The sequence below is a fragment of the Xyrauchen texanus genome, chromosome 21, assembly GCF_025860055.1.
Source record: "Xyrauchen texanus isolate HMW12.3.18 chromosome 21, RBS_HiC_50CHRs, whole genome shotgun sequence".
NCBI classification, from domain to species: domain Eukaryota; kingdom Metazoa; phylum Chordata; class Actinopteri; order Cypriniformes; family Catostomidae; genus Xyrauchen; species Xyrauchen texanus.
The window spans coordinates 19280869-19304836 of record NC_068296.1 but is presented as its reverse complement, the minus strand read 5'-3'; positions in this window follow the sequence as shown (position 1 = coordinate 19304836).

The following is a 23968-nucleotide window of genomic DNA, read 5'->3' as shown; positions in this document are numbered from 1 at the left end:
AGTGAAGCCAGAGGGTTCCTCAGAGGAGCGATGCCACCTAGTCTATTAGTCGATTTGGCGGTTCATTCCCCATTTTGCTTTGTACCTGTCTGCTTATCTAGGGATGACAGCATATTGCCATGGGTTTACATGACTCAGTATGCAGAGCTGTCATCAAGGCTTCCATCACTGCTACTTAGCATAGCGTCTAACAAAAGACCCTCCACACAGTGGGGATAGGTTTGTCACTTTTACTGCCAAACCATGTTATTATCATCAAATTTACAAAGACAAGATGATAATTATGTGCAATTAGAATTATAAACCTGCCATAGCGAATGTGGCAAGCCTTAGGTAATATCATAAAGAGGACTCTCATTGGTTTATATCTTGCCCCAAGTGTCACCTGAAGCTTCAAAATGATCATATAACAATTTACAACTTTACTATATCATTACCAACAGATAAAATAAGGGGTGTTGGCCTAACTGTAGGTTGTGAGTAGCAGTAGGTTTTAAACTCACTGTAAATGAGTGAAAAAATGGAAGGTATAGTTCACCCAAAAATGAAAAGAGTGGAATAATTTACTCACTCTCAGGTTGTTCCAAATCTGTATGACTTTCTTTTGTTGAACACTAAAAGATATGCTAGGCAAAATGATGGCCTCAATCATCATTTACTTTCATTAAATGGAAGGAAAAAAAGATGAAATGAAAGTGAATGGTGACTGAGACTAAGGCCACATCAAAACGTATACGTTTTTATTTGAAAACGTATTAGTTTTGCTATTTTTACATCTCCCATCCAAACTTAAACAGCATTTTCTTCCACCAAAAAAAAATTGACTTTCAAAACTATACTTTGGAAAGTTTGAAAACTTTCACATTGAATGTGTGTGAAAACCATTTTCTGACTTAAATAGATTAGTCTGGACGTGGCCTACTACTTTCTAATATTACCTTTTGTGTTGTGTTTGTGTTGGCCAAACTGGTTTGAACTGACAAAGTCCACCGTAACTCAGATAACCATTCTGTTCAATTGTGTGTAGAATAGCATCTCAGAATGCTATTCCGAGATGCGGGTTGGCGCTGTTTTGGCGGCATGAGGGGGACATACACAATATTATGCAGGTGGTTTTAATGTTGTGGCTGATCGATGTGTATATATATATATATATATATATATACAAACACGGTTTTATTCTATAATGGACATAAAACAAATTTAAAATTAGTTTATGATCATGCCATGCATTTTGCTCAACAGCGCCAACTGCCCCCAATGCAGAAATGCCATGATGGCTCCATTATGGCCCACTCACTTTCATGCAACAAAACATAACAAGGTAATGTTGCTCTCAAGCCTCAGGACTGAAGGTCAACTGTACTCATCCACTCCCTAAAGTGTCATGTAAGGAAATATTCACAAACCTGTCCCCGATTTCATGGCAAATTTCCACCCAGGAGTACATCTTTATAGGGGATGTAAAGGCAGCCAGCAGGAGTGGGTTCCTCTGGATTAGGCCTGCTCATCAGTTTATCATTCATCAGTCAGCATGGGGACAGCAGAGGGCGGAGGAACCAAATCCCTAATTCTCTGCAGCCGTACCTTCCTTTGTAGGTCCCAGGATTAACGACAGGCCCTGAAAGAACCTGATAAGTTTAAAGCTGGTGATGAGAGAAGGGTGAAAGGCACCACTGATCAGGGCAGAGATACAATTAGAGACTCCCATAAATCAAGCCATGCTTACGGTAGAGGGACTGCAGTTTAAAAATCAGCTAAACTTTTTAACCAACACCTCTATTTCCAGCCCCATCCACTTCAGTTATGTACGACCACGGGGGACAAAATAATATTCCCCCTCTTAAATTCTTCCTGAAAAACTCTGAGCACTGAGGACATGGGAATTGTCTTCTAATGAGATCAACCTTCGCCAAGGAAGGTGGTTCTTGTAGCTTTATTGAAAAAGATCACAACCTCTCATTGCTTTGGGCAAGTTTTCTTCAAGGCTAAAGAAGAGTACAAATACAAGTATGGCAGAATGACAAAAACAACTACAGATATGTAAGAACTGTCAGTTGAATTTACAGACTTGGCTGCTCTAGTGTTTTTTAACCCCTCTGAAAAGGATTGCCTTATGGCTGCCATGCCTCACAGAACACTAATGATTGTGCTAGCTAAAATGTACAAGTGGAACCAGATTTTTAAGCTAAACATTGATGAGGCACAACACCTTGCAAGGCTCATGAATCAGTCTCCTTGCTTTTTCTTTGCCTGAAAGATTTACTGGCACATTAGAAGAACTAGGGGAGTGACAGAATTAGGGAAGCAGGAATGTAAACTGACTCAGTTGGGAAATGTCAGTAGATTTAGTTTATAGCCTGCATTTAAAACACACTCATGATTTACCTCTCTTTTGCTGTGCTAGTTGAGTTCCCTGACCAAGTGGCCAGACACAAACTCTGCCGCAAGTTGCCCACATTAAAGACCAGTCTGCCCTTTAAGTAAGTAGATGCAACTAGGTCAATTACCGTATAAGGGGAAGAGGAAAGTATGGGTGATTTATGAAACTAGCATTTATCAATTTCACAAGCCTTGTTTCATGTTGCGTAACATGTGATAACAAAAGATTAAGACGTGTGGCGTGACTCAGCAAACAACCCTTAATCAAATTTGTTCACTCTCAGAAATAAGCTCTTGAGGCCATCAGTCTGATCCAGTAAAGAGGAAAGAGTGAGAACCTGGGCGTGTTCCAGCAAACAACTTTCTCTAAATTCAAGTGGAGGTAAATATCTCTTTAAACAGCACAGGGGGACTCTCTCTTTAAAATGAAAAGCTAGCAGTGGTGGATGGGATGTAGAGAGTTATATATATATATACAGGGTTGCCAACTTTGGTGATTTGCCTGGAGTGAGATTTCTCCCCAATCATGCGCATGCAGCGGCCTACTGGAAATGTTGGCCGGCGGCCACTGCTGCCGCCACCACAAACCTCTTACCATCTAAACCTACACTGATTACATTAATTTCCCAATGTTTGATGTTTTTGTAAAAGAAAGTGGGAAAGTTTCTTGAAAACCTTCATTTATTTATATAGGTGCTCACAAAAAGTCTTTACAAGTGCCTTGTAAACTAGAACAAATAAACTGAATATGAGAATGTGTCAGAATTTCAAATGGTTTCTCCTAAACACTGACATTTGGCCTGTTGTAACGGGTTGTGGCAGACTTAGCATCTTTTATAATACAATATTTGTAGCAGGGCTCAATCCCAGATAGCAATAAGTCGGCGGGCCGCTGGCAGTGCTCCGGAGGCAGTAGAAGCGGCAGAATGGCGATATCGCAAACACGTTTGACGGCGCACCGCCGGCGACAGCTGCTTTTTAAAAGCATGCCGCGGCCGGCCCGCTGGCCATCCGCTGTTCCGCCGCCGTTATATCGAAGGCGGACCTTCCGCGGAGCGTCGGAAGCAAACGCTTTTTTCGAGCGATCTGCCGCCGCTTATTGTATATATATATCACTGAAATATAAATAACAGAAAAATACAAACATTTTTAAAAAACAAAAACACTATTGTAACACTTACAATAATTGTTAATAATATAAAGAGGTCAGCTCTGGGATGAAAAGAATTACCAGTAAACATAAGCAATGAGGATATTTGGTACCAAAGAAAGTGCAGGATACCAAATAAATTGAGGTATAACATAATATTTACAAGTCGTTTCTAACAATAGGTTAAGTGGTAATAATTTAGAGTAAAGCTCTGGAGTAGAATATACCATTATAACTGCAATGCTGACCTGTGGCACAAGGATTTACAAGCTATATTTAACAATAGAATAACAGTTAAGCACTGTGACGGAATGAAAGTAGAATTTTTGGTACTTGTTAATGTGCAATATCAAGTATCAGAGGTATGAAATAGGATTTACAAACTAAAATAGAATCATTAAGCACTGACGGAATGAAATAAGCCAATACTAAAGTCATGGTAAGTAGAATATTTGATACCAGATAATGTGCAGATATCAAGTATTAGATGTATAATCTAGGATTTACAAGCTATATTTAAAAATAGAATAGTTAAGCACTGTAACAATGAAATAAGCAGCAAATTGTATATGAAATAATTTAGATCTTTGGCATCAAAGAATGTGCGGGATAACAGGTATAATATAAATTTTGACATTCAACTTACACATGACAACAAGTGGGAACAAATACAATTAACAGCAGAAAATCTGGCTGTAGAGAACACAGCCAATCAGAATGTCTGGAGTGGTTGGGGTCTGCATGGCGTAGTGGGCTAAGAATCACCGGTTTTCCCCGACCTCCAGAATGAGGCAGTGCAAATTGGCATATCTTCAGTGATTCCTTGTGCGCCTGTATAAAAGGACAAACCATCCCATATTCATCCAAGGAGCTGCCCTCAAAGCAGGGTCACGAGAGGAAAGAAAAGAAAGAAAAAAAAAAGAGCAATTTCCACAGTGAACAGTGTGGATTGGGTGAGTGTAGTCTGACACTTTTAGCAGGCTTTTTTAGGGGTCTTGATGTTACTGACTGCAGGATAAAGAAAGGGTTCCAGTTGTCAGTGATGCTGGGGTGTCAGTAGTCAGCCTAGGTTTAAGGGGTCGGCTGTGGTTGCTGGGTTCTTCCAGATGGCTCCTGTAGAAAATAAAGATCTGTCATTCCATTTGAATGGCATAAGGTCATACACATCTACTTAAATATAAAAAAAAATATCCAACTTACTTTGAACAATGGTCTTCAGGAACATGTCTCTAAAACATGCTTTATCCCCCACACCAGTCCAGGTTGTATTGATGGAAAGGTGATTAGAGAAGATACTCTGAAGCATTCGCCACACGTTGTCTTTAGGTCCCTCCCACATTTGATTGCCAAAAACCGAAGCTGAAAATACAAAAAAAAGTGTTACGAATTACATTTCTCTGAAGCTTCTCATAAATTTAAAATGTGACAGGATTCAGACTGTAGAAAATCTTAATTTTACTTTTTAGATTACCCTATGGCGTTATAAACGAAATCAGCACACTTACAAATCGTTGCTGGAGCTCTTTATCCTGCCTCAAACTGTTGTCAAGCAACGCAAAATCTTCCTGGGTGTCTAGGGGGGAGTAACAGATCCCCTGGCAGGGATAACTCTCCAACAGACACATTGAACTGAAATGTTGCAGCATAGCCTCCATTTTGTTGACCATGCTACGCACAACATCACCAAACTCTCCAAGACGTCGCAGCATTAGGGTCTGATCTGCACCTACAGGGATTCCCAGAATAAAAGAATAAAGTAGTCAGTCCTGGTCCTTCAACTACTTAACTATGACATTATATCTAGGTCTACTACATGTACAGGTGGCCCCAGTGGGAATTAAACCAACAACCACAGGTGTTGTTTGCAAGTTGTACCTGATTGCCCAGTGCGAGCAAATGTCTTCAACATTGTCCCAACTTGCTTCACCTGCTCTATAAGTGAGCCGCTGTCACCTGGGAAGTAACAATATATTGATTAGCAATACACTAAATATAATAGTAATATAATATAACCACAATTATCATACCAGTAACTTTCCCTGTAATTTCTATCCACAGTATGTTATGCATGGCATACAAGTTGATAATGAAGAACCCTTATGTTAACAACAATTTCATTTTTTTTCTCTTTGAAGCAGAATATTTGTTTGTAAAAGGGGAGGAAAAAGAAAATATTGAAATATTGGTATATAGATTTTGGTTGATATATCATACTGTACAGTGAAATTTGCTATTGTTATATCCCTACTCACCTGAAGGATGGATAGATCAGGCAAATCTCCAGTCAGGCCTTTGTAGAGAGTGTGCTCCTTTGAATAACATAAAACTTTCATGAGTGGGAAGTGGCATATCCACAGGTATTTTAATTCAAACATGCAACATATTGTAATAAATCTATAATATTCAGCCTTTACCTTACAACCTTGGTTGTTGCTCTACACTTTTATTATATTAAATACTTATTTATATAGCTTGCTCACTGTATAATCATGATAGCCTAATACTTATAACACAAGATTGCATCTTAAACGAATGACTGAGTTGAAAATTGAATAAGAACTCATTTTACCCGGAGGGGACCAGCTAGGGAAACTTACCTGCCTACAATAACTGTTTTCATTTGATTTGCGTTCAACATGAATAACCTTAGCCGAGTCCCCAGGAACATCGGGCTATTAAAGTAACAAGCCTATAACTGCGGTCTTATCAATTCTAGCTTCACCATACACTCAAACTGTGAGGTTTATCTGCTTTCCTCATGGACCTGTAGCACAATGCCCTGACAGTGACTTCACCTGTGCCATGATCTTTATTAGAAACCGAGAGGAGAGCAACTTAATATAATTGATATTACAATTATCACAAAAATTAACAAACAGTCTGCTTTAAAACTAAGAAAAAACAAGCTTCTATACTAACATTACATTAAAAATGGACACGTGGCGAACTAGCTTAGCCGCTATCTGCGGGCACACCACATTAGATTAAAATACTTACCACTGTAGTTGTGCAGATAACTCGATATGTAGAGTTTAAAGCCCTTGTCCCTCTTGCTTGTTGGAGCAGGGGACCAGGCATCAACAATGCGATGAACATCGCTGACGCGTATTTTCGGAAGATTCTGGAGACATCGAGTAAAAACAGACATTTTGGCCGACGCGCAAGTAAACCGGAAACAGATATGGCGACAGCGGAACTTCACAGTTCAGTCTTTGTAATGTGTTTTAGCAATACATTTTTAACATTTATAATGCGTTTAGATTTTTTTTAATTGCCTTTACAGGGACTTTAACACTTTCTTAAACATTTGTACAGGTCATAATTGCAAAACCTGTAAAAACCTGTAAAAGGTAAAATAACAAAAAAAAATCGAGGTTGGAAAAAATGTAGACATAAACGAAATTTCTGTGCAACTGTGAAACCAGAGGATAATTTCGCTTTTTCATTGAGTTTATCCTTCACGTCAAAACAGGGATTTTCATGTTTATGATAGATATCACCATGGTTCAAATTAAGAAAAAAAATTAAAGTATACCCGAGATTTTGGCCATGTTGCAGATGTCTTTCACTGTTCACTGATAGTCAGGCATTGGTGAAAAGTCTAACTTCATCAATTTATTCTGCTAAATTGTTCATACCATGAATTAAATATCTATTTTAAAACCTAATCAAAGCCTCCGAGCTTTCCATCCGCGATAAAAAAATCTACGGAGGAATTGCTCGATGTTGTTACTCAAGCCGTTGCCAGATTGGACTGGCCACGCGAAAAAGAGACACCAAACCCTCCAAATTAGGGGATAGATTGTATCTTCCAGTCTAAGAAAGGGAACGCCTCATGAGTCCCTTACCTTCTTTGATAACCTCCATGAAGAGCTTTTTCGCTCATGGAGGAACCCCCAAAAAAAAAAATAAATAAATAAATAAATAAATAAAAAATATATATATATATATATATATATATATATATATATATATATATATTTTTTTTTTCTTCCCGTGTTCACATACCCTCGACGTCATTATATTCGTCATTATATTCGATATGAGGCACAGGGGTATTCAGTGATTCCGCCGGTCGAAGAGAGGCTTGCGGGCTATCTCTCGCCGTGCTCTGCATCGTCACTTAAGAAGCCCTCTCTCCCCTCAAAGCCTTGTAGGACAACCTCCACTTTTTTGGGAAGGGCTTATCAAGCAGCAGTTCAGTCTGGTGCTGCTCTGCACACCATACTGTTTTACAGGCGTACCAGAATGACCTCCCGGACGACCTGAGTGTGGGTTCTGCGCTTGACGAGCAAGCCTCAGACCCGCCTCAGTCCTGTCTGAACGGAGGCTCAAAAGCAAAGCGTGGCGAGTCGTGCTCCTCCTCCCAGGGATTGAGGACAGTCTCGCCTCCCTCACCAGCCCCCGAAGCAAGACCTCAGGGCTATCATTTCTAGTAAGAGAAAACCCTGACGGTCTTGCGCCTAGATTAGGGGGTAGCTCCCCTCGGGACGGGGCGCGTGCTTCACTTCACCCCTCCCGGTACCCCCTCGAAGCTCCTCCATTCCCGCCACCTCTTGGTGTTTCGGGTTGCAGAGGCTTCCGTCAAAATTGGGTGTTTTCGCTGTTCCTGCATTTTATTCAGGACGCGAAACACCCGACAACCCCTCAACAGGAAGTGTTCAAATATAATAACCATCTCAGAGATCCTGGCAGCGTGGAAACTTCTGCCGGATATATTCTTTTCTGTGGGTCTTATAAGGGCGTAAGGATTTAATTCACTCGCCGCTTTTCCGTGTTTCAACGGCGTGTTCTCACTACCGTAAACCGGATTTCTTTTTTGTAAAAACAAAAAACTCAATCTCCTGGTTAAAGGGGCCATGGTATGTGTTCCCCTTCCAGAGAGAGAGTTAGGTTATTACACTAAATACTTTCACCCATGGAGGGTGAGAGGTGGCGTCTGGCTTAGATCTTAAAGCTTGAACTACCCGTGGGTGTTCAAGTCCAAGATGATGCCTGTCAAGACGGTCGTGTCTCAAGCCCTACAACTCGTTTGGCTGGTCACCATCGATCTTATGACTCACTTCTATACTTCATTTAGAAGTTCTGCCACAACATGGAAAGTTCCTGAGGTTCACTTCTGGGGGCGAAGTCTTCCAGGGTCAGGTTCTTTCACTCAGCCTAGCCCTTTTTCCCGTACATTCACAATGCATGATGTAGCGTTGGCTCCTTGCGACTCCGGGGCATCTGCATTCTGAATTATGTAGACGACTGGCTGATCCTAGCGCAGTTCCAGGAACTGGCAGTTCAGCACAGGGACATCATCTTAGCTCATCTGTTTCTCTGGGGTTGAGGCTCAACGCCAAAAAAAGCGTCCTCTCTCCCACTCAGAACACTGTCTATCCGGGCATCGTATGGAGTTCAATCACAATGCGGGCACAACTGTCTCCCGCTAGTATTGAGTCCATTCAGATCACCCTGAGCAAAGTCAGGCTAGGTCAAGGTTGCACTGTTATCAGTATCAACGATTTCCAGGTCTCAGGGCGACCGCGTCCACAGTGATCCCTCTGGACCTTCTGCTCATGAGACCGTTTTTTTGTTGTGGCCAAAAGCCAGGGGATTTCTTCCAAGGGCCAAAACCCCTAGGCTAAATAGGGTTACGCGCCTCAGGCTTCGTTCCCTTTCTATGTGGTTCAGACCCCGGTTTTCTGCCTTGGGTCCCACTCTAGGTGCATCTTGTTGTCGCAGGCTGCTAATGACAGACGCGTCCCTGATGGGCGGGGTAGCGGCCTTAAGTGGTCGTCCAGCTTAAGGGGATAGGAGGGTCGTCAGCTCGGTTGTCACAGTCACTGTCTCAGGTTGATGGCTGTATTTCTGGCCCTGAAATACCTCCTCCTGAGGCTGTCATGTCTTGGTGCGGTGGACAATACAGCGGTAGCCTCTTACATAAATCATCAAGGAGACCCACATTCTTGTCAGCTGTATTTCTGACACGTTCAGTCTCTTTGTACGTTAGGCCAATGTTTTGGCTCGCTCGCATCCCTATGGAGTATTGTTTGGAGGTAGCTAGCTGCAGTTCACTTAACGGCCACAGGTGCCATTAATAACAAGAGTTTCTGAATCTTACATACTGCACATTTAAGTAACTGTTCCCCCACTAAATCCTAAAGTTGTCATTAATAAAAAGAATCAAAGGGTTTTCCATTGCAGCAATGAACCAAGAGAAAGAGAAGTTATTGAATCCAAATGCAGTATTTAATGAAGCAGAAGAATTCACAAATAACACATAGCTTGAAGACCAACTTAACTACTTTGCTTCAATGCTACTATGGACAAGACTAGGCAATTAATAACTGAACATGAAGGTATAAATATAGTCACAAATTAAGGTAAACACAAAACAGCTGAACACAATGATGAAGGAGGACAGGTGAGGATGATAACCAGGCATCATGGTAAATGAAGTGCAGAAGGTGACTTCAACATAAGAATCTCTTGAAAAAGACAGGGAAAAACACAGAAAAGTTTGTGACAGCCATATGGCTAAACGAGAGTCCAGTAATAATTTGTTTTGTACTGTATAAGACCTGCTATAACACAACTTAAATAATTAAATAAAAACTGTGATTTGTAACTAGTAAACTGTAAATAAGTTCACTTTACATTAGCCAAATAAGTATGTTTACTTATGTAAGTAATTAGATTTTACAGTGTAAAGACTTCATCATTTAAATACAATTTGTAATGTTCAAAACACATTATGTGGAACTTGCATTACATTATACGACCAATTTGAAATCATTTAAATCAATAAAAATTTCACCGGAAACCAACCCTTCACCAACTCTCGCCAAAAGAGCATTGTTTGACATGTTAAGATTTAGAGGAAATATGAGTTATATCTCAGTTGAAATTACAACATGGTGCCTTTGCTTTGTATTCCATAGTTGAGCCAAGGATTTTAAGGATTGCTTTAGGTTGAGCGAGAATACCAGTCAATGACTTCTCAGTTTGAAATGAACTCTGTAAGGTCATGACACAGGATGAAGGGGAAATGATGATGACAAACAAAGGTCCCAGCACTCCATCGCTCGGCATGTTGCTGGGGAGGGCCACACTCCGAACTCCTGACTCCTTTGGGAGATAACCGGGATTCTCCAGGCCTTCCCAAACCTGGCAGCTTCCCGTAGACACCTCTTTTCTCTTCTCTTTCCCTGATGTTATCAGGGGCCAGGACCCTCTGTTGCCCTTTGTGGCTCACAGCCACAGTTTCCGTCTGCACACGTGTGTGTCACATTATCTGTCAAGAGGCCAGACACCATTTCCTGCATATTGTAAGGGGTGGGCAGGGGACAGGAAAGGGAAAGAACACACAGACTGACATCCAGGGAGGGACCAAAAGAGACATGTGTGTAGTTGATGTTACTCAGCCCAGGATTTAGTTTCAAAAATTGGCTCCATGTAGGTTTTTTTTAGTGTTCAAGGTACTTTACAATCCAAACAGGCCCTTATGACCTGTTTGTGAGCAGAAACAAAAAAGAGGTCAGAGTGCATGAGGAGTCAGAGGCCAAAGTTGTTAAGAAAGTGGCAAATTTTTTGTACATATTGTTATAGATAAAAAAAATAAAAACACATTCAACATATACAGTGGGGTTCAAAATAACTATTGAAAGGTCCGTGTATGTCTTGACCATTTAATTTCTTATATGGAAAGGAATAACGAGAAAATGAAAGACTCTGGCCATGTCATTTGTTTTTTTGTTTTGAAATTAAAAACAAAAACAAAATTTGCCTTGAATTGTGTATTTTCTTTTCAAAAGAAAAACGGCTTGTATTTTGAACATTCGTTTTGTTTAAAAAAAAATTTACGTGATTGGTCAACCTGCACTGTCATTTGACCTGCCTCAATCAAACCCATCTGAACAAGAGTTCATCACGATACAGCTCTGCAGATGCATTAATTGAGTTTTTAATTCAGAACATTATATATTTTCCTCCCCTTTACTCCACAATTTGGAATGCCCAATTCCCAATGCGCCTTAAGTCATCGTGGTGGTGTAGTGACTCGCCTCAATCCAGGTGGCGGAGGACAAATCTCCGTTGCCTCCGCGTCTGAGACCGTCAATCCGCGCATCTTATCACATCGCTTGTTGAGCGCGTTAATGCGGAGACATAGTAGAGGCTCGCCCTATTCTCCGCAGCATCCACGCACAACTCACCACGTGCCCCACAGGTTACCCCATGTGACTCTACCCTCCCTAACAACCGGGCCAATTTTGTTGCTTAGGACACCTGGCTGGAGTCACTCAGCACACCCTGAATTCGAACTAGCGGCTCCAGAGATGGTAACTGGATGGTAGCGTCAATACTCGCTGAGCTACCCAGGCCCCCTTTAATTCAGAACATTAACATTCTTCCAAACATTTGACAGTTGCATATTTATTTCAACTTTATTTCTTATTTATTTCCGACAGCCCACCATCTGAACGGAGCAACATACAGTTTATAATGATGTAGCTTGAATACAATATTACAGTGTTGTGCTGCAAATTATGAAAAATGTATCTAAATGTATACAGGTGAAGTGGGACATTTATGTATACGGGTTGACCGCTAATATTTGATGTAACAGGTGGTAAAATATTTGCATTTTCATTTGCGGTCCGGGTGCGTGTCATGAATCAATAGGCACAGGCGGACTGCAGGTCAATTAGCCAAGGCTATTTTTAAAAATGTAAAATAATCTTTTTCTGTTAATTATAACCACAACGTTAGGCTACATGTTTATTTTTCTTCAATGCTCCAACTCAGAGTGCCTAATGTTAGTTTGATTGCTTGTTTGGCATGAGAAAATAAAACAATTTGACTATGATGTAGTAGATTTATTTTAAAGGGGGTGCGGTTCGGATTGCGCTCTTTATGTTAAATGAGACGGGTCGGGTTAGAATTTTGGTGGCCCTAAGCAGGTTTTTAAAATGGGCCCACCTACCTACAAGTACAACTATAAAATGTGCAAATAAACAAGTCTATTTATTTAAAACTTAACTTAAAAATGCAAAACGATCAACAGCAGTTTATTAGAACAGGTATAACAACTTCAGAAGTACAAAAACAAAAGAACACAATTATTAAACAAACCAAACACACATCATATACATAAATTAATAAATGGAATTCTCTGCAAATTAATAAGAAATAATAATATTACCAAATTAAGGTATGGTGCCGAACACTTGCTGTAAATAGTGACATATGGTATTTGCACCCTGGTGTATAATAAAACACAGAGGCGGTGACAGACGATTTTGCCGGGGCTTCAGCCCCGAATGTTTTGAGTGTAGCCCCGAATGTATTTTGAAAAGTTGACTGACAAATATGAAACCGGACGAAAGCCTATGTAAACCCCTGCAATCATAAGTTGCCTTATTTCATTGTGCTTTGGCTTTGCACATACTGCATACAGCCTGTAAAAATAGACATAGGCATAATCTAGCCTATAGAATAAATTCCTTTGCTGTCAGTAGCCTATGGGCGACTCCGTTTCTTCCTCTCTGTTGAATATGCAGCAGGTAGGGGAGGAGCTTGCATAGTTGTTGACATCAACTAACGTTACTTAGTGGCGAGTTAACAACAGTTAGCAGGAAAGACAGCAAAAATTAAGCAAATGAGGCTTTGGGGATTTTTCCAAAAGAAGTCAGTGGGTAAGAATTCACATTTGTTTTTATCCTTAAAGTCTGAAGATCATCATCTGGCTGGCTTTCACCCACAGTAGGCTAAACCTCAAGAGGTCCACTACCGACTGTTGTTACATGATGTAGCCTCTAGCCTCATTGTTAGCGCATTCACCTCTCATGCTGGAGACTGCGGTTCGAGTCTCGTTTGGAGTGTACTTTTCTTGTTTATCAGGTGTTGTTTTCGCTAAGGATAACCAATAAGCATTAGCATAAAATGTATGTGTGACTTGTTTTGTAGTAAATATACACTTTGATTTGATTAAATGGTTTTTAGAGCATAGCAAAGATGAGCTACAGACTGAAGTAGCCAGCAGCAGCAGCTGTGCAAGAATCATGGAAAGGAAACTGGTAACAATTAATCAGTCACTTTACTTTAGAGAAAGTTAAAAGGGAAACATTGTTTATCCCAATGCTCCTAATGAAAGGATTTTGACAGATGAACATTGAGAATTATGTACAGTTCGATGCCATGGTGTGTCAATGAACTTGACTAAAGTCATTCATGTATTGCTTTAACTTAGGATCTTATACAGCATTTTGACTATTTATGTCAAAAAATATAAATTATTTATATTCAATATTTTTTTACCTCACTTTACTCACTATAATATAACTCTTTTGTGATGACTTTATGGTAATGTGCATGAAAATTCAAGAATCATGATAGATCTTAGGGCAATCCCACTGATCTGCTCTTCCCAATACATTTACTTCAATGGTATTGGTCTACAATTTGAAATAGGTAGCACTTGATGAATTAATTGTTTGAAGCTGATTTGCAATAAGTTATGTGCTGTATCTGTTCTTTTGCATCACAGATGATTCAGGGAGGAGAGAGGATGAGTTAGTCGAGGATAGTACTAGAGTGGAAGATTTAGGAACTGTAGAAACAGGCCCAGCAAGAGCAAAACTCAAAGAATACCCTCTCACCAGCTTTAGACTACAGAGAAGTGGTTGCTAGTGTGAAAAAAAAAATTGTCTGGGCTAAGCCCCGGATGTACTTCAATGCTGGAAACGCCTCTGATAAAACAGTATATAATCTAATAAGTAGGCTATTGTGACGGAACTTAACTACATCGCTGACAGAGGAAAGAAATGCACATGGTGTTTCACGTAATGGTACCTCGTCACTGTTATCTTCAAATGCCGAGAGCGTCTTTTGAGAGAACAGTTTCTTCAGGTCCAGGAAACGTGTTACCGCGACCCTCGTTCTGCTGGCTTGTGAGATGCCGAGCCACTACAAAAATATGCCAACCACACATTTTACACCGTCCACCCTTTCTCTGCACTGTGGAACCTTTAGTGATCAAAATCGAAATGCTGTTTTTATTTTCAATGATATTACAGTCCCCTTAGACACTTTATTCAGACCTTTTGTTTTCATTTTTATTTGATATAAGGGACTTTCCGGTGGTGTTTACTGTATGTCTTTTCTTACATAGATAGATTATGGGAAAATACTGAAATTGGCAAAAGGTTAACTCGAACGTGGATCACCCACTCAATAAACCAGCTGTCTTACTAATATCGCCACATCAGATCTTAGAATATATGCAATATTATTTTTATAGTTTTGACAGGTTCCATCAGACTATTGGCAAGCATATTTCTGGTCTGTGAGCCCATTGCTATTTGCAATGAATTAATTGCAAATAATGTCTATTCTGAATCAGTGGTGAGGGGTCCCCTGGTGGCTGCTAGTGCTTATTAGGCAGGGCTGGCTCTGGGTCGGGTGCGGAATTAAATGAGTGCTGCTGTCGGATTACGGGTCGGGTGATGTGTTAAGTAATGTGGGTGCAGGGTGGGTGCAGGTTTACAAAACAGGACCCGTGCAGGACTATTTCGAATGTAATACACACAATAAAGTTGAATTTAGCTTGCCCATTTTTGATGTGCTCTGCAGCTGCATTACTGTTCTGAGAGAGTACACTTGTAGCTAACAATTGTATAGTGTATTGGCATTGCTGATTTAGCTCACTATCGCTTGCTATAGCTTTTTTGTGATTTTTGTTCTCACTTAAGTTTTCCTCTGACAACCTGGCTATTTTAGACAGACCTTTATTAGATGGTTTAGGGATGGACTCACTAACCATTAGTGATCGGTGTTCAAAAAATTAAACACGATTGCCCAAAAATTATCATCTCTCTTTTGTGCCACCTAATGCCATGTGATGCCACATACTTTGTTTATTTTCTTCTTTTTTTGGTTCTACATTCTAAAAGAACACATCTGTATTGTATAGTGCAAATCCATTTGCCATTATAGTTTGCAATTTCAGCTGCTTTAGAGCAGTGAGCAGAGAACGTCTAGGTTACTGTCATAACCCACTTTCCCTGATGGAGAAAACGAGAACAGTATTTCATGTCTCTCCCTGGGACATAAGTATATAAAAGGAGGGAATCGTGCATCTGTTTAGTCAGGTTTTGCACTAAGGAGCCGAGAATAAGGTACGGCCGTAACAGTGGTTGGTACGGTGTTGTGGCAAGAGGGACACAGCGTCTCTTTCCCTCCATCAGGGAACGGGTGTTACGACAGTAACCGTCCCTTTTTGCTGTCTGCCACAGCAAACAAAGAGCTGCTCGGAATCACCTAGAGATCCACGTGCGGTCAAAATAGGTGCGCAAAGCACGCACCGGACACAGCAACGATAAGGCTGGGACTGCCTCCTCCTGGAGCAGTTGCTTGCAGGTTCACTGCCTGGCCCTGAAGGGGGGCCGAAGGAACCTTGGGCACGTAGCACGTAGACCGGGCTCCAGGCAAGTGTCCCTGGCCCTCATGATGGAAGCAAGCGGAATCAGGAGGGCCATCTTCAGAGGACGGCACATAGATCATCTGACTCTAGTGGCTCGAAGGGGGTTCTCCGAGGGTGAACAGGGAGCACAGAGAAACCCCATAAGGAACAGGCATGCCTGGGAGGATTCGGCATCCGGGCACCTCTTAAGGGACCTTGTGACCAGGTCATGCTCTTGCAAGAGCTTAGCATCCACTGCATCATGGTGGACCGGTATAGTGTCCACAACACCTTCAGGGTGGAGGGGGTTTGCCACCCCTCCAACCTCCTGTGCAGAAATGAGAACACTGACCCGACTGCGCATTTCTGCAGGTAATCTGATCGGGAAGAGCACCAGTTGCGAACAGATGCTGCTTTACTGTGTAGAGTTGCCTGGTAGAGGGAGTTTTGGCTTGGTTGACCGTGTCTATGACAGCAGGTGGTAGAAGACGATTGGTTCCTCGGGTCAGGGCGCCGCTTACACCCCCAGTCCTCAACGTCAGATGCCGTAACGCTGTCCGATGCAGTGCCGATATTGTCATCCAGATTAAGGGTTCCGAAAGACACATCAGACTGGTCCCGGACGGTTGCAAACGAGCATGCGGGTGGGTGGTTTGTGGGGTTTTACATGAAAGCCGCGATCGCAATGTTGCCATGGTCATGTTTTCACAATGAGAACATGAACCATTCATAAACGCTGCCTCAGTGTAGCCCAGACACGTGAGGCAGCGGCCATGACCATCAGAAGCGGGGAGATATCTGCCTCATCCATCTACACAAAGGCGGAAAAGCATCTTTAAAAAGACACGTCTTTAAAAAAGATGTTCAACGCCAATGTGTTTGGAGGGTGTTTGCTCTTTTAGAAGTGCTGTCGAAGAGCCCAGGGGCATAGACTGCACTGCCGTGCAGAGAAGAGAAAGCCACTGGTAATGCGCCGTAAGATCCAACAGCAAAAGCTCTGAAGAGGTGCTTAGTGGAACAGCAGTGGAACAGTAGTTTCCTGAACACAAAACCGCTCTGCTCAGAAGAAAAAAATCTGACTAAACAGATTCTGTCCTTTTATACCCGTATATCTGGGGGAGGGACATGCAAATTCTGTTCGCCAATTCTCATTGGCCTTTTCTCAAAGTTCAGAGGCAACTGAGGCTCTCAAGAGAGACCCCTAGTCTCACTTCACCGACACAACGTTGAGTGAGTGACAGAAGGGGAACAACAGAGCAGTTTAATAACAGCATTAACCTGTACTGTAGGCTATTAATGGAAGTCTAGTTACTTATAATGTATTGAAATGTGCAAATGTTTTTTGGTTATGTTAATTTGCATAACAACATTTTTATAATGATCTACACCCCGCCTTTTAAAATCGGAGGTACAGCATCATAGCGAGTTTATGCCACATTAATTTGGTGAGTTACTAGTAAATCCGTTGTATGGTTACTTAACAAGTGACAATAGAGTTGTAATAAATATGCAACTGTAAAAACGTTTGAAAGAATGTAAAGGTTCTGAATAAAAAAATGAGATTAATCCATCTGAAGAGCTATATATTGTGGAGAGTGGTGATGGCGTAGTGGGCTAAAGCACATAACTGTGAATCAGAATGTCACTGGTTCTTCACGGACAACAAAATGTGTCCTTGAGCAAGGCACTTTACTCCAGGTTGCTCTGGGGGAATTGTCCATGTAATAAGTTGGTACATCCCTATTAATCTAGGGGTATCGAAGGGACATCAACATAAACCAGAACAGAACCAACTAGAACAACCTTGTATAAATAAACAGAAAGAAGCTAAAGCAGACCAACAACAAGGCTTGAAGCATAAGAAGCAGGCTTTACTGAGAATAATTCCATGTATTTACATACATATAATCAAACAAAAGAAAACACTAAAATGTTGAAAAGGGAACGAGAGTGTTGCCAACAAAAAGAAACAAGGAAAACCAAAAACCAACTAACCAAAGGCAGAAAAGGCTTACTGAAAACAAAACACAAAATAAATCTGCCTACTCTAGCTAAAAACTTACAGTTGGTGGCAACCACTCCTTACCTGGTGTTACTAAACATATAGAGTTAAGGTCTATATGTTGCAACATGTGCAGGGCCCCTAACCTGTTCCCAATTCAAAAATATAATGTATCCAGAGAGGTCCAAGCACCTTAGAAAGTTGAAAAAAAGAAAACAAAGCACAGAAAACAAACTGAGAGGCTTGTCAATAAAAAACAGGTCCCCTCATATCACAGCCATCTTGGATTTTATAGACCTAGGTGATCTCAGGACTTCATATGCGATTGGCTGATTACACAAGACAGGCGGTGATTGGCTGGAATAAAGGCAAATGGAGGAACCAATGGGGGCAGGCTCCTGCAACAGAAAACACACAGAGAGAAAACAAAACACATACACCTAGAGGGATTTTATCTTAGCTTTGGATACAAGCGTCTGCCAAATGCATAAAATATAAAATGTATCACGTTGAACTCTTATTCTGATGGGTTTGACTGAGGTAGGACAAATGACACTGCAGGTTGACCAATCTCGTTTCAGACCCACCCAGCTGTGAAAGTCAAATATTCAAGCTGTATATAAATTTTTATTCCATCAACAATAAACATGAGAAATTAACAATAAACATAAAAAAAATTGTTTTTATTTTTTAAACAAAACGAATAATCACAAAACAAGCCTTTTTATTTTTTTTTGCCCATTTCTTTTAAAATGATTAAACAAATTCAAAGCAATAAGATGATCATGTTATTCAGCATGATTTGAGAATATTCCAAAAAGCATCTTGTGTGCTTCAATGACATCAAGGAAATCTGACATTTTTCATAAAAAATTGTCACGGTGTTAAAAAAAAAAGACCTAAAAATTGTTAAACATTTCTTATTCATTTTGCCTCATAATGTTTCTTTATTTAAATTTTTTCAGAATCCTAAAACTTAGCTTATTTTCAGATTTAAATTAGATTTTGATTCCCAGATTTTCAATGTGGTCTCAGGTCTCACTAAAAAATTAATATATATATATATATATATATATATATATATATATATATATATATATATATATATATATATATATATATATATATTTATACAGTACTTCAAACAGTGTATACCGCCATCATTTTTGGAGTGACACATACTGGTCATGACATCTTTGTCTAATTATTAATTTTCTAAAAGTATGTTTACATGGGTTCAAGGACTGCATGTCATCACATATTAGTGTGGAAAAGTACTACAAAAACTGTCGAGACTTCCCAAAAAAACATTTTCCTAAATAGAGCCACATGTGCCATTAGGCCAGGGAAAGTAAACGCAAACATAGTGTTCACAGTTTTACAGAAATATTCAACACTCTGTCCATTAGGTGCAACTTAATGAGCCTTCTGAGCCACAACAGTTAACTATACTTTGACCTCAATAAACTAACTATTTCACAGGAGGGAGAAAATGCGTTTGCCCCCACCACTTGGCTACCATCTGAGTTACAGCTAGGCCATGATCCTTCTCCATCCGCATCCTTGCCTGGGCTCAGGGGTCTGATTTCAATGGCTGCCTAAGCAGAGTTTGACTTTGAAGGCTATGATCCCAGGGCAATGCAATGGCATTTGACTTCTGGTATAGAAAAAAAAAGGCAGCATGTCTGACCTCCCGGGTCACTGGTATCACTTATTGCTGCTGAAAATAACCAGTGGTAAGCCGCGATTTGGGGAATCTAAAAGAGGCCTGACATTAGCAGGTGCCCCGAGGTGGACTGGAGAGTGCTACAGAGCAGGTCATTGACCTTGGACCATGGATAACTTTTATTTTTTATCCAGAAAAACCTGGAGGCCTGACTTCATTTTTCAGGCAACACTTCAACAGCGGTTTTGAACTACCCAGACGACCTCTGCTAAACCTCACAAAACCAATATGAGAAAATTTTAAGTAAGAAATCCATCTTTTAAAAAATAAAAATGCATAAATTTACAGCAAAAATATTTTCCAGTCATTAGAATATTGAGTAACTAGTAATGTGATGCTCATGTTTAAGAATACATTAAGAATTACTACAGAAATCAGAAAGATAATACAAAGGCCTACTATAAAACGGGCCAAAATCAGATTGCAGCAATTTCGAGTCCACTATTTGCTTCTGGAAAAACTAAAGAGGCTTACTCTTGCCATGTATTCCACTGAATTTCACTAATTCTGCACATGTAATTTAACTAAACAATGATTTCCTCTACATTAAAATGTGTGTGCACAAAATCACCCTTCAGTGTAAAACTTCCTGATAGACTTTCTTCCTGACAGTTCACCTGTTTACAGGGTATATTCATTTATTGTCATTTCTTTTAATGTAAGTATTTAATATTCACTGAAAAAATTATGCTTGACATTTTACAATTGTTTTACACCTTGTGCCTCCAGAAAAACATTGTCATACATGCACAGACGGAAAAAAAACCCTGCAACGGACAAGACCAACAACGGCAAACGCTTTACAGAACACTTTTCTGTTTACTTGGAAATCAACGAAAAGATGCCAATGAAATGTTAAACTTAAGTTGTATGAATGTTTAGGTTAGATGTTTTTATTCTGATGTTATTTTAAGGTCATGAGTTTTGATCTGTTGTCAGATATCACTCACAGTGGTGCGGCCAAATAATTTTCCTCATTCACACGAAGTAATTTCCACTCGAAAATGCACGCAATGTAGAGCTCAGTATGTATTCAACGTGCAAGGAAAGTATTTTAAGACCTTTTAGATGGTCACTGGTGGACAAAAGTTTGGAATAATGTACAGATTTTGCTCTTATGGAAAGAAATTGGTACTTATATTCACCAAGATGGGATTCAACTGATCACAATGTAATCTCAGGACATTAATAATGACAGAATTTGCATGTCCCACCCCCGGACATACGGGTATAAAGGGAGGGAAATGCGTCTGTTCCTTCAGGATTTTGCCTGAGGAGCCGACAATGAGGTTCGGCCATAACAGTGGCTCGGTTCAGCGATGTGGCCGGGAGGACATAGCGTCTCCTTCCCTCTATCAGGGAATGGAGGTTACAACAGTAAACTAGACATTCCCCATCTGTCGCTCACTTCGATGTTGTGTCGAAGAAGCGACACTAGGGGTCCAATTTTAATCACGTCATGCGCTGAACCGTGTACGTGCGCTGCTGACACAGGTGCGGGCAGGCAGTTTCGTGCCAAAATGACAGGCCATGTCAGACTGTACGTACCCTTCCCCAATGCCCCATAAGATTGTCATAACCTTCTGGTTCCCTACACCCTGATATGGGGGGAAAAAGGTGACATGCCAAGCATGGGAGCAAGCCGCGCCAGCCGAACCTTTTCTCTCTCTATGTTTCTCATATAGAGTTAAAGCAGCTGGGGCCATCTTAACGCTATCACACTCATCGGGGAAGGCGTTCCTTCCCAATTCCTATTCTTTCAGGGGGAAACGACCCTATGGAGACCACACCTGCCCAGGCTGGGGGAGGTAAAGAGTGGTGGAATACATCACATGGGATTTTAGGTTGCATGTGGAGAATGGTGCGCTGGTAGATCCTACCTCATTGGGAGAGAGGAGTTGCTACAAACACGGCGACCTATGGGCAGTGAGGACTGCCCGTGGGAGACACGGGTCTGCTTGCGAGGGTACTGTACCGCAGAAAATACACACAGGGGGACAAGTCCACATGACCTGTGGAGCACCTATTCCAGTACAGAGTAATTTGAGTACTCGTAGTGGGTCTGGTCGGGGAATTTCCTCCGCTGAATGCGCGGACCAGAGGGCTAGGGAGGAGTCATCCAGGGAGCCGAGTTAGTGGGATCTCCTGGGATAAGAGCGCACTATATTACCTCAGTAGAGAGAAAGGGCGCTAGGTGAAAGTGGTACACCTGGTCAGTTGTTACCGCGTTACTGAATTCTACCGGCTCGGATCTGAGAAAACACGGGATGAAACCGACTCAACCTTGAGATTGTAAAATCTCGAAAAGGTATTGGATGTTGGCCAACCCGTTTCTCTGAATATGTCTGCTAAGGAAGTGCCTTTGGCCAGTGACCAAGAGGATGCAACACTTCTCGTCGAGTGTGCTCGAACCCGCAAAGGGGCTGGCACGGCCTGGGTGTGATAGACCAATTCTATGGCATCAACCACCAAGTGGGAAAGCCTTTCTTTGGAGATAGCGTTCCCTTTCCGCTGTCAACCAAAGCAGACAAAGAGCTGCTCAGAACATCTAAAGCTCTGCATGCAGTCCAAATAGATATGCAAAGCATGTACCGGACACAGCAACAAAGGGGATGGGTCTGCCTCCTCCTGGGGCAGCGCTCACAGGTTCACTACCTGGTCTCTGAAGGGAGTCGTAGGAACCTTGGGCACATAGCCCGGTCGTGGTCTTAGGGTGATGTGAGTGTTTGCGGGACCGAACTCCAGGCAGGTGTCGCTGACAGAGAACGCTTGCAGGTCCCCGACCCTCTTGATTAAGGCGAGCGTGACAAGGAAGGCCGTCTTCAGGGAGAGGGCCTTGAGTTCCACTGAAGGCCCGAGAGGACCACTGGGATATCCCAGGAGGGGAACAGGCTTGGCAGGGAAGAGTTCAACCTCCGGGCGCCTCTAAGGAACCTGATAACCAAGTTGTGCTTACCCAAAGACTTGAAGTCTACTGCGTCGTGGTGGGATGCAATAGTGGCAATATATACCTTCAAGGTGGAGGGGGACAGCCTCCCCTCCAACCTCTCCTGCAGAAATGAAAACACTGTTGCACGTCTCGGGACTCGAGTCTGGAGCCAGTGGTGAAGCGGTCTCATATGCATCAACCCCAGCGGCGCGACCACCGTGGAGGACGCCATATGCCCCAGGAGCTTCTGGAAATATTTTAGATTGACCGCCGTGCCTGGCCTGAACAAGGTGAGGTATTCCAGCACTGACTATGTGCGCTCGTTGGTGAGGTACATTATCATTGAGTCTAACTCCATGCCGAGAAAAGAGATGCTCTGAACCGGGGCGAGCTTGCTCTTTTCCCAGTTGACCTGAAGCCCTAAGCGGCTGAGGTGCCTGAGCACCTGGTCCCTGTGGATGTACAGTAACTCTCGGGAGTGTGCCAGGATGAGCCAGTCAACGAGGTAGTTGAGTACCGAATGCCTGCTTCCCGAAGCAGGGCAAGGGCTGCCTCTGCGACCTTCGTAAAGACGCGAGGGGACAGGGACATGCCGAAGGGGAGGACCTTGTACTGATAAGCCTGGCCGTTGAACGTGAACCGTAGAAAGGGTCGATGTCGAGGCAAGATTGAGACAATAAAGGTGTCCTTTAGGTCTACCGCAGCGAACCAATCTAGATGCCAGACGCAAGTTAAGATGTGTCTTTGCGTGAGAATTTTGAACGGGAGTTTGTGCAAGGCCCGATTGAAAACTCGCAAGTGCAAGATCGGTTGTAAGCCGCCGCCTTTCTTGGGTACGATGAATTAAGGGCTGTAGAAACCCTTCTTCATCTCTGCTGGAGGGACAGGCTCTATTGCATCTTTGAGTAAGAGTGTCGCGATTTCCGCATGCAGGGACTTGGCGTCTTCACCGTGCACCGTGCTAAAGCTGATGTCCCTGAAGGGGGGTGGAGGCATGGCAAACTGAATTGTATAACCGAGTCAGATGGTCCTGGCAAGCCAGCGTGACGGATTGAAAGCCACGCATCCAAGCTCCGTGCTAGGGGCACTAAGGGGACGATCAGCGGGGCTTCGCAGCAGGGTGGAGTAGGTAATACGGCATCGGGAGGCAAAAGAGCGTCCTGAAGCTCTGGTGCTGAGGGAAGACTTGAAGCACTTACCTTGCTCCGCACACTCGGCAGAGGGCGGGTTAGTGACTGAGGAGGAGATCCCATGGAGGCGTCCTCTAAACTCATCAGAACCGGCCAGCCTTGGTGGGTAAAAGTCGTGGGTCTTGAGGCACAATGTCCGCGTCC